Raw genomic sequence first — 14,278 nt, forward strand, 5'->3', positions numbered from 1 at the left:
AACCAATGTCACCCAACTTGTAGGTCCAAAATGAATAGGCAACAAAATTTCAAAAGTTGTCTGGTTCAGAAATCAAATTAGCCATTTCTTAATGATTTTGATGTGCTGAATTCAAATATGACTAGGAAAACTGTTATTTGGCTATAGTTTCCATAAAATCGAAGCGTTTGCATTTTACTGTTACGTAAATTAATAATTATAACATGTAGTTTTTACTTCTACAATTATAAAACTGCATGGATTGTCAAACAAATTTTATTAGATGTATTCAGAGGAAACTCAAGGGTATTTAAATCTACTATATAATTAATTAATTCACATGTCTAAGCATTTTGAACAATTTTAATTTTAACTATTATTATACGTTATTGCACAGTACAAAATATGTCCTTATTCACTGGATACTCGGCTCCTTTTTACTTGTCTCTTGTATTCAAGCATTGGATGATCTCTGGTGATTGTCCAACAGTAGACTACAAGCATAGAAGGGTTCAAATTACCCTGATATCTTTTTCCATAGTCGCAATTTCCTGGTGAAATTGCTCACCGTGCTCTTCACTCACCGCTCCGCAGTTTGGTGCACAGAAGTTTAGATGCGAATGCAAGAGATGAATCTTTAATGACACGTTGCAGCCAAGATTATGATACGCCTGAAGATTTTCCACCAGCTCTTTATAGTTGTCTGACTTGGTGTTTCCAAGGAAATTTGTTACCACTATTTATTATTATTATTTTTATTATTCATTTATATAGCACCATTAATTCCATGGTGCTGTACATGAGAAAGGGGTTACATACAGAGTTATAGATATTGTTTACAGTAAACAAGTTTACAGTGACAGACTGGTACAGAGGGGAGAGGACCCTGTCCTTGCGGACTTACATTCTATGGGATAGTGGAGAAGAGGAAGAAGGTAGGGGTGAGGCGGCGGCGATGGCGAGGCGGCGACCCCAGCAATGGCAAGGCGGCGGCCCCGGTGATGGCGAGGCGGCGGCTCCAGCGATGGTGAGGCGGCGGCTCTGGCGATGGCGAGGCGGCAGAATGGTTATTGCAGGCTGTAGGCTTTCTTGAAGAGATGGGTTTTCAGGTTCCGTCTGAAGGATCAGAGGGTGGTGGATAAGCGGACGTGTTGAGGCATGGAATTCCAGAGGATGGGGGACATTCGGAAGAAATTTTGTAGGCGGTTGTGTGAGGAACAAATAAGTATGGAGGAGAGTAGGAGGTCTTGGGAGGATTACGTGAGGGAAGATATTGGGAGATTAGTTCAGAGATATAAGGAGGGTACAGGTTGTGAATGGCTTTGTAGATCAGTGTTAGTAGTTTGAACTGGATTCATTGGGGAATTGGGAGCCAGTGGAGGGATTTGCAGAGGGGAGAAGCAGGGGAGTAGCGAGGAGAGAGGTGGATTAGCCAGGCAGCAGAGTTGAGGACAGACTGGAGTGGTGCAAGAGAGTTAGCAGGGAGGCCAGAGAGGAGGGTGTTGCAGTAATCGATGTGGAAGATGATGAGGGCATGCACAAGAGTTTTGGTAGATTGTGGGCTGAGAAAGGAATGGATTCTGGCAATATTTTTGAGATGGAGGCGACAGGAGGTGGCAAGAGTTTGGACGCGCGGTTTGAAGGACAGGGCAGAGTCGAGAGTTACCCCGAGGCAGCGGATTTCAGGTGCGGGAGAGAGCGTGATGCCGTTTACCAAAATAGATAGATCAGGTAGGGGGGATACATGAGATGGGGGAAAGATGATGAGTTCGGTTTTGTCTACATTGAGTTTTAGGAAGTGAGAGTTGAAGAAGGAGGATATGGCTGACAGACACTTCGGGATTCTGGACAGCAGAGAGGTGACATCTGGGCCAGAGAGGTAGATCTGAGTGTCGTCCGCATACAGGTGGTACTGGAAGCCATGGGACTTTATGAGTTGTCCTAGGCCAAGGGTATAGATGGAAAAAAGTAGGGGCCCTAGGACAGAGCCTTGAGGGACTCCAACAGAGAGAGGGCGGGATGAGGAGGTGGTGTGGGAGTGGGAAACGCTAAATGTGCGGTCGGAAAAGTATGAGGCAATCCAGGACAGGGCAAGGTCTTTGATGCCAGGGGAAGAAAGAATCTGTAGCAGTAGGCAGTGATAGACTGTGTTGAAAGCAGAGGACAGGTCAAGAAGGAGGAGGATGGAGAACTGTCTGTTAGCTTTGGCAGTGAGTAAGTCATTAGTAATTTTTGTCAGGGCAGTTTCGGTGGAGTGGTGGGGGTGAAAACCAGATTGGAGGTTGTCAGGAGAGAGTTAGATGAAAGGTGGGAGGAAATTTGAGCATGGACATGCTGCTCAAGGAGTTTTGAAGCAAACGGGAGCAGTGATATGTAGCGGTAGCTGGGCATAGCAGTTGGGTCAAGGTTAGTTTTTTTGAGGATGGGTGTGATGGTGGCATGTTTGAAGGCAGAGGGGAAGGTACCAGAAGATAGCGATAGGTTGAAGAGATGGGTTAGGGCTGGAATGAGCATGTTAGTGAGGTTGGGGAGCAGGTGGGAGGGGATGGGGTCAAGTGCACAGGTGGTGAGGTGTGATTTGGAAAAGAGACGAGTAAGCTCTCCTTCAGTGATGTTGGAGAGGGAGGTTATTAGGAAAGGGCAGAGGTCTGGTATATGGAGCGGCTGGGGTGGAACAGTAAAGGTTTGCCTTGTTTGGTCGATCTTGTTTTTGAAGTAGGTGGCAAAGTCCTTGGAAGAGATGAGGGGAGTTGGATGTGGCAGTGGTGGGCGGAGGAGAGAGTTAAATGTGCTGAACAATTGTTTTGGGTTGTAGGATAGTGAAGATACAAAGTTAGTGAAATAGGTCTGTTTAGCGAAGGTGAGGGCTAATTTGAAGTCAAATGTAGCTTGTTTGAAAGCAGTGAAGTTGTCTGGCAGGCATGTTTTCTTCCAATGTTGCTCTGCAACCCTGGATGCTTGTTGAAGTTTTTTTGTGAGATTGTTATGCCAAGGTTGCCTGTTGGTTCGTTGCACTGTGCCATGCATGAGGGGGACGACTGAGTCTATGGCTGATGTGAGGGTGGAGTTATACAAAGCAGTGGTGCTTTCCATGTCGTGGAGTGAAGATATGGAGGACAGGGGTAGGAGAGAGCCTGAGAGTCTGTGAATGTCTAGATGTGCGAGGTTTCTGCGAGGATGTGGTAATGGCTGGACTTGGGGGGCAGGTGAGGAGGACAAGGATGAGAAGGTGAGTAGATGGTAATCAGATGGGGGAAGGGAGAGGTTGTGAGATTAGATAAGGAACAGAGGCGGGTGAAGATGAGGTCTAGTATATATCCGTCTGTGTGGGTGGCTGTGGAGGACCACTGAGTGAGCCCAAAGCCACTAACTGGAATGCTACCCATGCAGCCTTTTTCTTGCCACGCAGTAAATGGTGAAACTCCTCATTTTGCAGAAGCACACGAATTTGAGGACCAATGAAGACTTCTTCCTTTATCTTTGCTTCGCTCAACCTTGGAAATTTACTAATGAGATACTTGAATGCTTCTGCATTTTTGTCCATTGCCTTTACGAAGTTCTTCATGAGACCCAACTTGATATGCAATGGAGGTAACAGAATTTTCTGTCTTTCGACAAGTGCTGGATGTATAGTACACTTCTTTTTTTAGAAATTCCTTTCGCAATTGGAGGCACCATGCAGAAGTAACAATTGGTAGTATGGTCAGTTGGCTCTCTCCATAACATTGGCACTGCAAAAGGAATTGATTGTCTTTTCCCATTCAACCACTGTGTGAGGTGTGATGAAAATCGATTACATCATGTATGTGGAGCCCAACTCTTGTCCTGATCTCCTATTTTGCAGCCAAAATACAGATTGTAGGCTTTCTTAACCATATGAGTCTAGTTTCGCTTTTGTGACTCAAAAGTCACCTCAACACAGATATAGCAGAAATTATCTGCTTTATTAATGCAAGTCCGAGGCTTCATTGAATAGCTGAATAATAATATCCGTCGACTGCTGAAATTGCGACTGATAGAGGGAGAACATGCGCCTTTTATAGAGTTGCATGATGCAAGTTTAATTAGGATTTCATCATCTTTCTTTCTTTGGCATCTATCATTCGTCATTTAGAGATGATGAAATACTGAGTGATGACTCAATTCATTAGTCATTTGGAGATGATGCAATATTGATGAAGCAATCCATGAGTCAGTTGGATGGTGCAAAACTGATGACGCAAGACTGATGATGTATCCCTTGCCTAGCATATCAAAGGCTGTGAGAAATATCGACACACCCCTGTATCATAAAAACTAGAACCAATATGAAAATGTAAGCATCATTTTTGTTTTCAGCACCCCGAAATTAGTTAAATTAAACTGTTTTCATGTCTGAACAAATTTTGCTGACTAGTGATAATCATTGGGTACTGCTCAACATTTCAATGGCTCCCTTTCATGGCAGAGCAACAGTCATACAGTTGTGTGAAAAAGTGTTTGCCCTCTTCATGATTACTTATTCTTTTGCATGTTTGTCACCAAACAAACGTAAATAGTAGGCAAAGATAACACAAGTTAACACAATATGCAGTTTTTAAATGAAGGTCTTTATTATCAAGGGAAAGGAAATCCAAACCTACAGGGCCCTGTGTGAAAAAGTGATTGCCTCCACCCCTTAAAACATAAATTAACTGTGGTTTGTCACATTTTGTGCTTAATTGTGTTATCTTTGTCTACTATTTAAATTTGTTTGGTGATATATGCCCTATTAAGTCCTGTTGGCACTTTGCAGGCTCCGGTTTCCCCAAAGACTCTTGCCTTAACACGTTTCCAACATTGATTTTGCCTTAACACGTTTCCAACATTCAGGTTCACCAGGGGATTCATATTGCACATACATGCCATGCCACGTTGATGCAGTAATTGATGCCAAAGGAGCCCCAACCAAGTATTGAGTGCATTTACTGAACATACATTTTCAGTAGGACAACATTTCGAATTTTAAAATAATTTTTTCAAGCTGGTGTTATAAAGTATTCTAATTTACTGAGATAATGACGTTTGGGTTTTCATTGGCTGTAAGCAATAATCATCAACATTAACAGAAATAAACACTTGAAATATATCACTCTGTTTGTAATGACTCTATATAATATATGAGTTTCACTTTTTGAATTGAAGAACTGATATAAATTAACTTTTTGATGATATTCTAATTTTATGAGATTCACCTGTATATGTCAATAGGGTAAAGGGGTTGTTTGGCCTTAGGCTACAAGTCTGCACTCACGCTATGTAACTACAAACTTGTGAATCCTCACATTGCGAGCACTGTGTACTGTGAAAATTCTCCGGTTCCAGCGCTGCAAAACGGGGGGCATGTGACTGCAAGTATGCAATTTGCATAAATGTGGGCACGTGCCAACTAGATGTGTGTGGCCTTGCTCAATGCAAGTCTATTGACCGAGGTTAGACACATCTTGTTGAAATGTGGCCGAAAGTAGGCAAATTGCCTTATTGTGATAATATGACCACCTGCTGCCTACACTGGTGCATCCTAAGGCCACACTCACACGTTCAGTATTTGGTCAGTATTTTACATGAGTATCTGTAAGCCAAAATCAGTAGTGAAACAGTCAGAGGAAAAGTATAATAGAAACACATGCACTACTTCTGCATTTTGTTTTGCTTTATTTTTTTTGTATTTCAGCAATGGTGACAAATTAGTTTTCATCCACATTAACTTTCTGAAGAACGTTGCATGTCATAACTGGCGCATATGTGACTATTATGTACAGTTTGTTGGGAGAATCTTCATCCTCATTGTGCTTCCTGGATAAATGTACATATACAGTACATGGTAAAGGTACCTGATGCCATTGGCCAACAAATCTTTGTTCAGTCTTGTGTCAATACATAAGTCATGAGTACATATCTCTTTCTCTGCAAATTTACGGATTTCTTTCAGAGCCAGGGAGCACGCTTTTTGAAGTCAATGCCATGGATCCACTTGTGAATGTTGTTAGTGTATTTCACTAGTGACCACCTAATTGATGGCGGAGTGCCCCTTCTTCTTCTCACCTCCTTTCTTTGCAGAAGCCATCTTCGCCTAGGGTCAATGTCGGAAAGCCACTTCTGCATTTTTCACCCACTCGTGTTTTTGACTTGCAAATACTGATGTAAAATACTGACCAAATACTGAATGTGTAAACGTGGCATTGCAGCGAACAGTGAGCACACTATGAAAATTTACAAGTCTGCAGTCACACAGAATGGCTGCAGACTTGTACCCCAAGACCAGCAACCCATTTAACTTGGGCAAAAGTACTACAACACTGTCCGTTGTGGAATATGCATCTCTTAATCTTATAAGACACATATCCCACAGCAGACACTGGAGCACTTAGAGCAGTAAGTGGGTGTTATTCCATATTCTGGTTCAGTTTTAAAAATATTATCATCGCCATCTGTCTAAAACTGACCACTGTTATTGTAATGTGAAATCCATATACAACTTTGAATGAATATTTCCTAATTTCTCATTCATTTCTACAGGTGGACAGTTTTTTCCTTCCTGTTTCACTGCATGCTTGTATCATAATAGGCTGATCTTAATGTTTTCGACTAATTTTTTTGCAGAACTGTTCAACTTCTTAGAGACCGAGCCAATTTTGACATTAATGACCAGGCTAAATGTCTGAAATCTGACCATTGTCACTATCTAATATATAATTGCCTAGAATACTACTTCCTGCAATTTGTGCCAACTTCCGTGGCTTTGTCCGGAGCTAATGTCCGGAGCTAATGTCCGGAGCTAATGTCCGGAGATAAGTGACGTCAACAGTGTCCAGTGTCTGATTGGTCGCTCGCAGCAGGCGGCAACCAATCAGAAACGTGCCGTACTGTGACACACTCCGCCCGCCATTTTGGTGTGATTTTTGAATTTTTACCTCACAGCAAGTTTCTACTGCGTGGAGGCGGGCCCAGTGACGTTGCTCTTCAAGCTCCTGCCGAATTTCGTCAAAAAAATGATAATACCATTTACCAAAACTATATATATTTAGTTGTGAAGTGGTTCAGTGACATTTTCACACCAATTTTGAACTTTTGTTTGGTGTTTTCTCCATATACTGCCTATTATTCACTGACTGTTATACTGAGAGACTGCCGTTTATTAACCTCTTCTTTGCCACATTGGGTATATTGCTCTATTATTTGCCACATAAGGACATTGTCCATTATTGCCCAGCAATTTCTCTGCAATATAAACTGCCTATTTATTAATATCTGCATTCCTGCAAAGAACTATTGCCTATTATTAACTGGCTATTTTCCTACTACCTGACACTGCCTCTTATTAACCTGTTGTTTGCCACCACCACGCTTAAAGCTGTTTAGCTTAGCCAACATGAGCTCTAATAGTAAGGATACTAATGACACAGAGCCCAAAGCTGCTGATGGCGCACGTATATATATATATATATATATATATATATATATATATATACATCATATACATATATATATATATATCTATATATATAATTGTCTAAGGGTTTTTCCGTCTGTCTGTCTGTCTGTCTGTCTGTCCTGGAAATCCCGCGTCTCTGATTGGTCGAGCCGCCAGGCCTCGACCAATCATGAATCATATGTTGGAGAACAATTTTATGGAGCTGAGGGTAGTGGGTAGAATTGGGAATTTCAGCCCACACTGTATTGTCTATGTCAATACATATTTTTATAGGTAAGTAGAACACACATTAAGTACAAGATGTAAGATGTGTATCATTCAAATGCCTGTATTTGGTGATAGGAACCTGTATTTGAAGCTCCAGCAGTATAGCTGCTGAGAGATTTCATTTTGTTTTTAAAAAGGGTGAGGTTTTTGTGAACAGGTAAGAGACGGGTGGGATGGCTGTTCACACACATCTCTATCTTCAGGTGTGTTCTGTACATAGAAATAGATATATAGATAGGTACATTTTTAGATAGATAGGGAAAGAATAGAGATTTTGCTTTCACATCAACATTTTTCTGCTATTTGGAGAATTTATGGTGGAAAAAAGGCTATTTCTGCACTTCCTGCCTAAGGGCTGACCCACGCCACTCTTGCTGTAAGTTGCATGCAATGTATACGGAATTTGTACTTCACTTGCGGCAGGTGCGGCACATGTGGTTTCTGCTGTTTTCGCCACAAAATCTCCACTTACCAGTGTTTTTGTTGTGGCTGCATTTAATGCAATTGCCGAAGCCGCGTTTGCTGCATTTACTGCAAGTTAACTCCAAGCTTCATCTACATTGCATGGCACTTGCTGAAAGTGTGTTGTAGGTCAGTTCTTTGGTGCCAAGTGTGGAAGTTGTATTGTTTTTAACATTACTTCTGCAAATATCAGAAACATGCAGATGTGAAAGAGGTCTGAGTATTAAGAAATAGGAATCAGTTAGTTAGGACCCATCAGTTCAAAGGCTACCGTGATGTGGTTGATGGGCATGCTTATATTAGCCCATCGGTGTACTATGAACGTTGATTTCTTAAATTTTACACTTCTGTAAAAATAAACACAAAAAATTTGGGTACACAAAAAGGCTTTTATTTCTGTTGTACCTATTAGAATTATTTAAAATGAAGGCTTAGCTAAGCCCAAGAGATGATTAAAAACGTTTCATACCAACCCATCAGATGTAAAATTACTGTGAAAATACCTGATGGGCACACAAGTATGCGCCAGTATGGGTACTAAGAGCCTTTCCACATAATAATGAAATATTTTAAAATGTCATAGAACATACCAATATACATAGTTATTGATATATATTATTTATTATTTACATTATTGTTCTTAAGCAAAGAACCGTTGTTGTGGCATTTGCCACAACACGCAAAGTTGTCGTCTGATGTCTTTCATCCCTCCCCTCATCAGCATGTTCATGGATCCTGTGTAACTGTACCTTAAATAACAAGAATTGTCAAGAGCTGGTGAGTGCAGCCATTTTTTGTTCTTTCTTACTATTATTTATTAATTGTATTATTCTTACATTTGAATAAATAAAGTATATATGGATTCTAGACTCCCGATTCTTTAGAATCGGGCTGCCATCTAGTATTAGATAATAACTCTGGAATGCTTAAACGGATTCCACTGATTCTGAGACTGTTTTTTGTGACATATTGTACTTCATAATAGTGGTAAAATTTGTTAACTATGACTTGCGTTTATTTCTGAAAATATCAGAAATTTGGCAACAGTTTTGCTATTTTCAAATGTTTAATTCTTAAGCCCTTAAATTCTAAAGTTATGTTACACAAAATAGTTAATAAATAACATTTTCCACATGTCTACTTTACATCTGCATCAATCTGGAAACATATTTTTTTGAGAAAGTTAGAAGGGTTAAAAATGAGCAATTTCTCATTTTTGCAACAAAATTTACAAAACCATTTATAGAGACCACATCACATTAGAAGTGAGTTTGAGGAGCAAATGTGACAGAAAATACCCAAAAGTGACACCATTTTAAAAACTGCACCCCTCAAAGTACTCAAAACCACATTCAAGAAGTTTATTAACCCTTTAGGTGCTTCACAGGAACTAAAGAAATGTGGAAGGGAAAAAATGAACCTTTAACTTTTTTTCACAAAAATTTTACTTTAGACCCAAATTGTTTATTTTCATAAGAGTAACAGAAGAAAGTGAACCCGAAATTTGTTGTGCAATTTTTCTTGAGTATGCCAATACCCTACATGTGGGGGAAATTCACTGTTTAGGCACATGGCAAGTCTCAAAAGGTGAGGAGCACCGTTTGACCTTTTGAACGAAAAAAATGGCTAGAATTGAGAGCAGATGCCATGTTGCATTTTGAGAACAGTTGATGTGCCTAGACAGTGGAAACCTCCACAACTGACCCCATTTTGGAAACTAGAGCACTCAAGGAATGTATCTATATGTGTGGTGCGCACCCTGAACCCCCAGGTGCATCACAGATGTATATATCGTAGAGCTGTAAAAGTAAAAATTCACATTTTACCCAGAAAAATGTACTTTTATCTCCATTTTTTTATTTTCACAAGGGCAACAGGAGAAAATGGATCCCAAAATTTGTTGTGCAATTTCTACTGTGTCCGCTGATACCCCATATGTGGGGGAATATTACTACTTGGGCACAGAGCTCAGAAGGGAAGGAGCACCATTTGACGTTTTGAACACAAAAATGGTTGGAATTGAGAACAGACACCATGTTGCGTTTGGAGAGACCTTTATGTGCCTAAACAATGAAAATCCCCCACAAGTGACCCCATATGTGGAGGAAAACTACTGTTTGGGCGCACGGCAGGGCTTGGAAAGGAAGAAGCGATGTTTTGGATTGCAGACTTTGATGGAGTGGTCTTCAGTAGTGATGAGCGAGTGTACTCGTTGCTCGGGTGACCTCCGAGTATTTGTTAGTGTTCGGAGACTTCGTTTTCATCACGGCAGCTGAATGATTTACAGCTATTAGCCAGGCTGAGTACATGTGGGGGTTGCCTGGTTGCTAGGTAATCTCCACATGTAATCAAGCTGGCTAATACCTGTAAATAATGCTGCTAAGGCGATGAAAACTTAATCTCCGAGCAGTCATAAATACTCGGAGACCACCCGAGTGAGCTCGGGAAAACAAGAGCAACGAGTACACTAGCTCATCACTAGTCTTCAGGCATCATGTCGCATTTGGAGAGCCTCTGATGTACCTAAACAGTAAAAAAAAAAAAAAGCATAAGCTAGCCAATTTTGGAAACTACACCCCTCAAGGATTTTATCCATGGGTATAGTGAGCATTTGTAACCCACAGGTAATACAAAGAATTTGATAACATTAAGATGTCTTATTGAAAATTTTCATTTTTTGTTCACAAAAATTTTGTTTTAGCCCAAAATTTGCAATTTTTACAATGGATAATAAGTTAAAATGGACCCCATAATTTGTTGTGCAATTTGTCCCGAACGTGACGATAGTCCATATGTGCTCAAAAACTTCTGCTTGGGCACACGTCAGGGCTGAGAAGGAAAGAGCGCTATTTGGCTTTTAGAGCACGGATTTTGCTAGAATAGTTTGCAAGTGACAAAGGTGCCAGAAAAATCCCAAAAGTGACCTCATTCTAGAAATTGCAGCTCTCAATGAATTCTTCTACGACTGCAGTGACTATTTTGTAACATCCACCCCAGGCTTTTTTTCTGGAGAATTGCTAGTCTAGTACCAATACATTGTGTGCCCATACAGTGTAGAGTCCCCATATATTGTCGTGCCCTCATACATTGCGCCCATCTGTGCTTCTCACGATATGCACTCTTAAATTGTTAAGTTCCTTCTCTCTATTACAATAATGCCAAACATGTGGCCGCTTACTGTAGTTTTGGCACAGTAGGGCTCAAAAGGATTTGAGAGCACAGAATTTACTGGATTTTATTTAAGGGAGTGGGAGCCATGTCACTTTTCCAAAGTCTTTTTTCTACGAGTAACTTGGGAACCTATAGTTCCATTGACAGATGCCGAACCTGAGTGTGGGCTGGTTTTGTAAGGGATAAATTAGGGTTTTTATTGGTAATATTTTGGGGCACATAATATTTTTTGTTCACTTCTAGTAGAAGGGTGGGATCACATTCTTGTGTCCTATGCGGAGCACTTTCGTCTGGTTTCCGTGTAAATCCCACAAAAAATGTTTTCTACGAGTAACTTGGGAACCCCCTATAGTTCCATTGACAGATGCCGAACCTGAGTGGGGGCTGGTTTTGTGAGGGATAAATTAGGGTTTTTATTGGTAATATTTTGGGGCACATAATATTTTTTGTTCACTTCTAGTATAAGGGTGGGATCACATTCTTGTGTCCTATGCTGAGCACTTTCGTCTGGTTTCCGTGTAAATCCCACAAAAATGCGATTTAGACGACCCCTAACAGAACCACCCACTGTAATGAGGCAGATGGAGACACTTAGTACTCCATTTGGCGTGTGCTCTGGTGGTATCCATCTAAAAAGACGCCAAAAATGATGGGACACCGCCGGGATAGAGAGGAGTCCAAAGTGACTCCATCTGACTCCTAAGTGAGTTGTTCCCACTGGGTTTTGTCTGAATTGCGGTTTTGGGGAATTTACACGAAAACCCAGATATAAATGCTCAGTGGAAAGCACAGGATAAATCTGAGCAGATCCTTATTCCAATTTTGGGAGGCAAAATGAACAAATTGACAGCAGAACAAGAATAATTATTATTTTTATTTTTGCTTGGTTCACCATGCAGTATAACTGATCAGGCTGATTTATTCTTTGGGTCGGTGCGATTACAGAGATACCAGATTTATAAACTTTTTTTTTAGGTTTTGCTGCTACCACACAGTAAAACTGCTTGTTTATAAAAAGAAGTTTTTTTCATTGCCACATTCTGAGAGCTGTAACTTCTATATTTTGGTAAACAGAGCTGTATGAGAGCTTATATTTTGTGGGAGGAGTTGCAGATTTTTTGGTACCATTTTGGTGTTCATAATTGTGAAGATCTGAGGTTGTGGGTTGTAATAATCACCTAGGCAGGTTAACTATTTTTTATTCCTTATATTCATGGTTTTACAACAACTCTGGGTAGATGGCCAAAATACATTGCCCCCAGTCCTCAAGAACCTTTTCCCGAGGCCAGTAGTCGCACTGCCTTCGTACCAGGTAATATTCACTGTCTCCCTGCTTTTGATTGGCCAGCAGATTTTGTAACTCCCACCAGTATAGTCTGTAGTTACAGTCCATTCTCCTCCAGATGACTAGGTAACACAACCAAAGCCAATTTATCCAGCAGCAACAGTCCTTAACAAAGTTCCTGAAATCCAGACCACAGATCCCTCAAGCATAGCAGTGGGATCCAGCCCAACTGGCAGCTGATTTCTAAAACTCCACAGGCCATCCATCCATGTCTCCAGGACCTCAGCCTAGATCCTCTCCCTTCAACATCACTCTCCCCTCAACATCAGCTTCTTGACTAAACATGTGGCTTCTTTTCCTCCCTCCATGGGATCAGTGTTGTGAATTCTGTTGTCGGGCTCCCTCCTGTGGTCATGAATGGTACTTCGGCTGGTTCTGTCCATGGACTTTCTCTGGTGGGTGTTTCTGAGTTTCCTTCCTCAGGTGACGAGGTTAATTCGTTAGCTGGCTGCTCTATTTAACTCCACTTAGATCCTTGCTCCATGCCACCTGTCAATGTTCCAGTATTGGTCTAGTTCACTCCTGGATCGTTCTTGTGACCTGTCTTCCCAACAGAAGCTAAGTTCCTGTTTGTTTTTCTTTGGTTTGCTATTTTTCTGTCCAGCTTGCTATTTTTATTGCTGTCTTGCTTGCTGGAAGCTCTGGGACGCAGAGGGAGCGCCTCCGCACCGTGAGTCGGTGCGGATGGTCTTTTTGCGCCCTCTGCGTGGTCTTTTTGTAGGTTTTTGTGCTGACCGCACAGCAACCTTTCCTATCCTCGGTCTGTTCAGTTAGTCGGGCCTCACTTTGCTAAATCTATTTCATCTCTGTGTTTGTATTTTCATCTTTACTCACAGTCATTATATGTGCGGGGCTGCCTATTCCTTTGGGGGATTTCTCTGAGGCAATGTAGGCTTTATTTTTCTATCTTTAGGGCTAGCTAAATCCTTAGGCTGTGCCGAGTTGCATAGGGAGCGTTAGGCGCAATCCACAGCTATTTCTAGTGTGTGTGATAGGATTAGGGATTGCGGTCAGCAGAGTTCCCACGTCCCAGAGCTCGTCCTTATTATCAGTAACTATCAGGTCATTCCGTGTGCTCTTAACCTCCAGGTCCATTGTTGTCCTGACCACCAGGTCATAACAGTACAGGTGGCCCAAAGTACTAATGCATCTCAATAGAGGGATAAGAGAAGTTCTGAGACCATTTTTTTTCTTTGCACTGTGTTTTGTCTCTCTTTTCCCCTTTACCTCTGGGTGGTTCAGGACACAGGTGTAAACATGGACATTCAAGGTCTGTCCGCTTGGATGGATAATCTCACTACAAGGGTACAAAACATTCAAGATTTTGTGGTTCAGAATCCGATGTTAGAGCCTAGGATTCCTATTCCTGATTTGTTTTTTGGTGATAGATCTAAGTTCTTGAATTTCAAAAATAATTGTAAATTGTTTCTTGCCTTGAAACCTTGCTCCTCAGGTGACCCTGTTCAACAAGTAAGGATCATTATTTCTTTGTTACGTGGTGACCCTCAAGACTGGGCATTTTCCCTTGCGCCAGGAGATCCGGCATTGCGTGATGTTGATGCGTTTTTCCTGGCGCTTGGATTGCTTTATGACGAACCTAA

The 14,278-nt window shown here is 41.3% G+C and overlaps 1 protein-coding gene and 1 pseudogene across 2 annotated transcripts in view; both read right to left on the reverse strand.

The window, feature by feature from the left end:
- SYTL3 (synaptotagmin like 3) overlaps nt 1-14,278 on the reverse strand; it is a 321,014-nt gene that overhangs the window by 62,627 nt on the left and 244,109 nt on the right. The window lies entirely within an intron of this gene.
- On the reverse strand, nt 5,685-6,064 carry LOC138637341 (large ribosomal subunit protein eL31-like; annotated as a pseudogene).

This window comes from Ranitomeya imitator, chromosome 5, assembly GCF_032444005.1.
Source record: "Ranitomeya imitator isolate aRanImi1 chromosome 5, aRanImi1.pri, whole genome shotgun sequence".
NCBI lineage: Eukaryota > Metazoa > Chordata > Amphibia > Anura > Dendrobatidae > Ranitomeya > Ranitomeya imitator.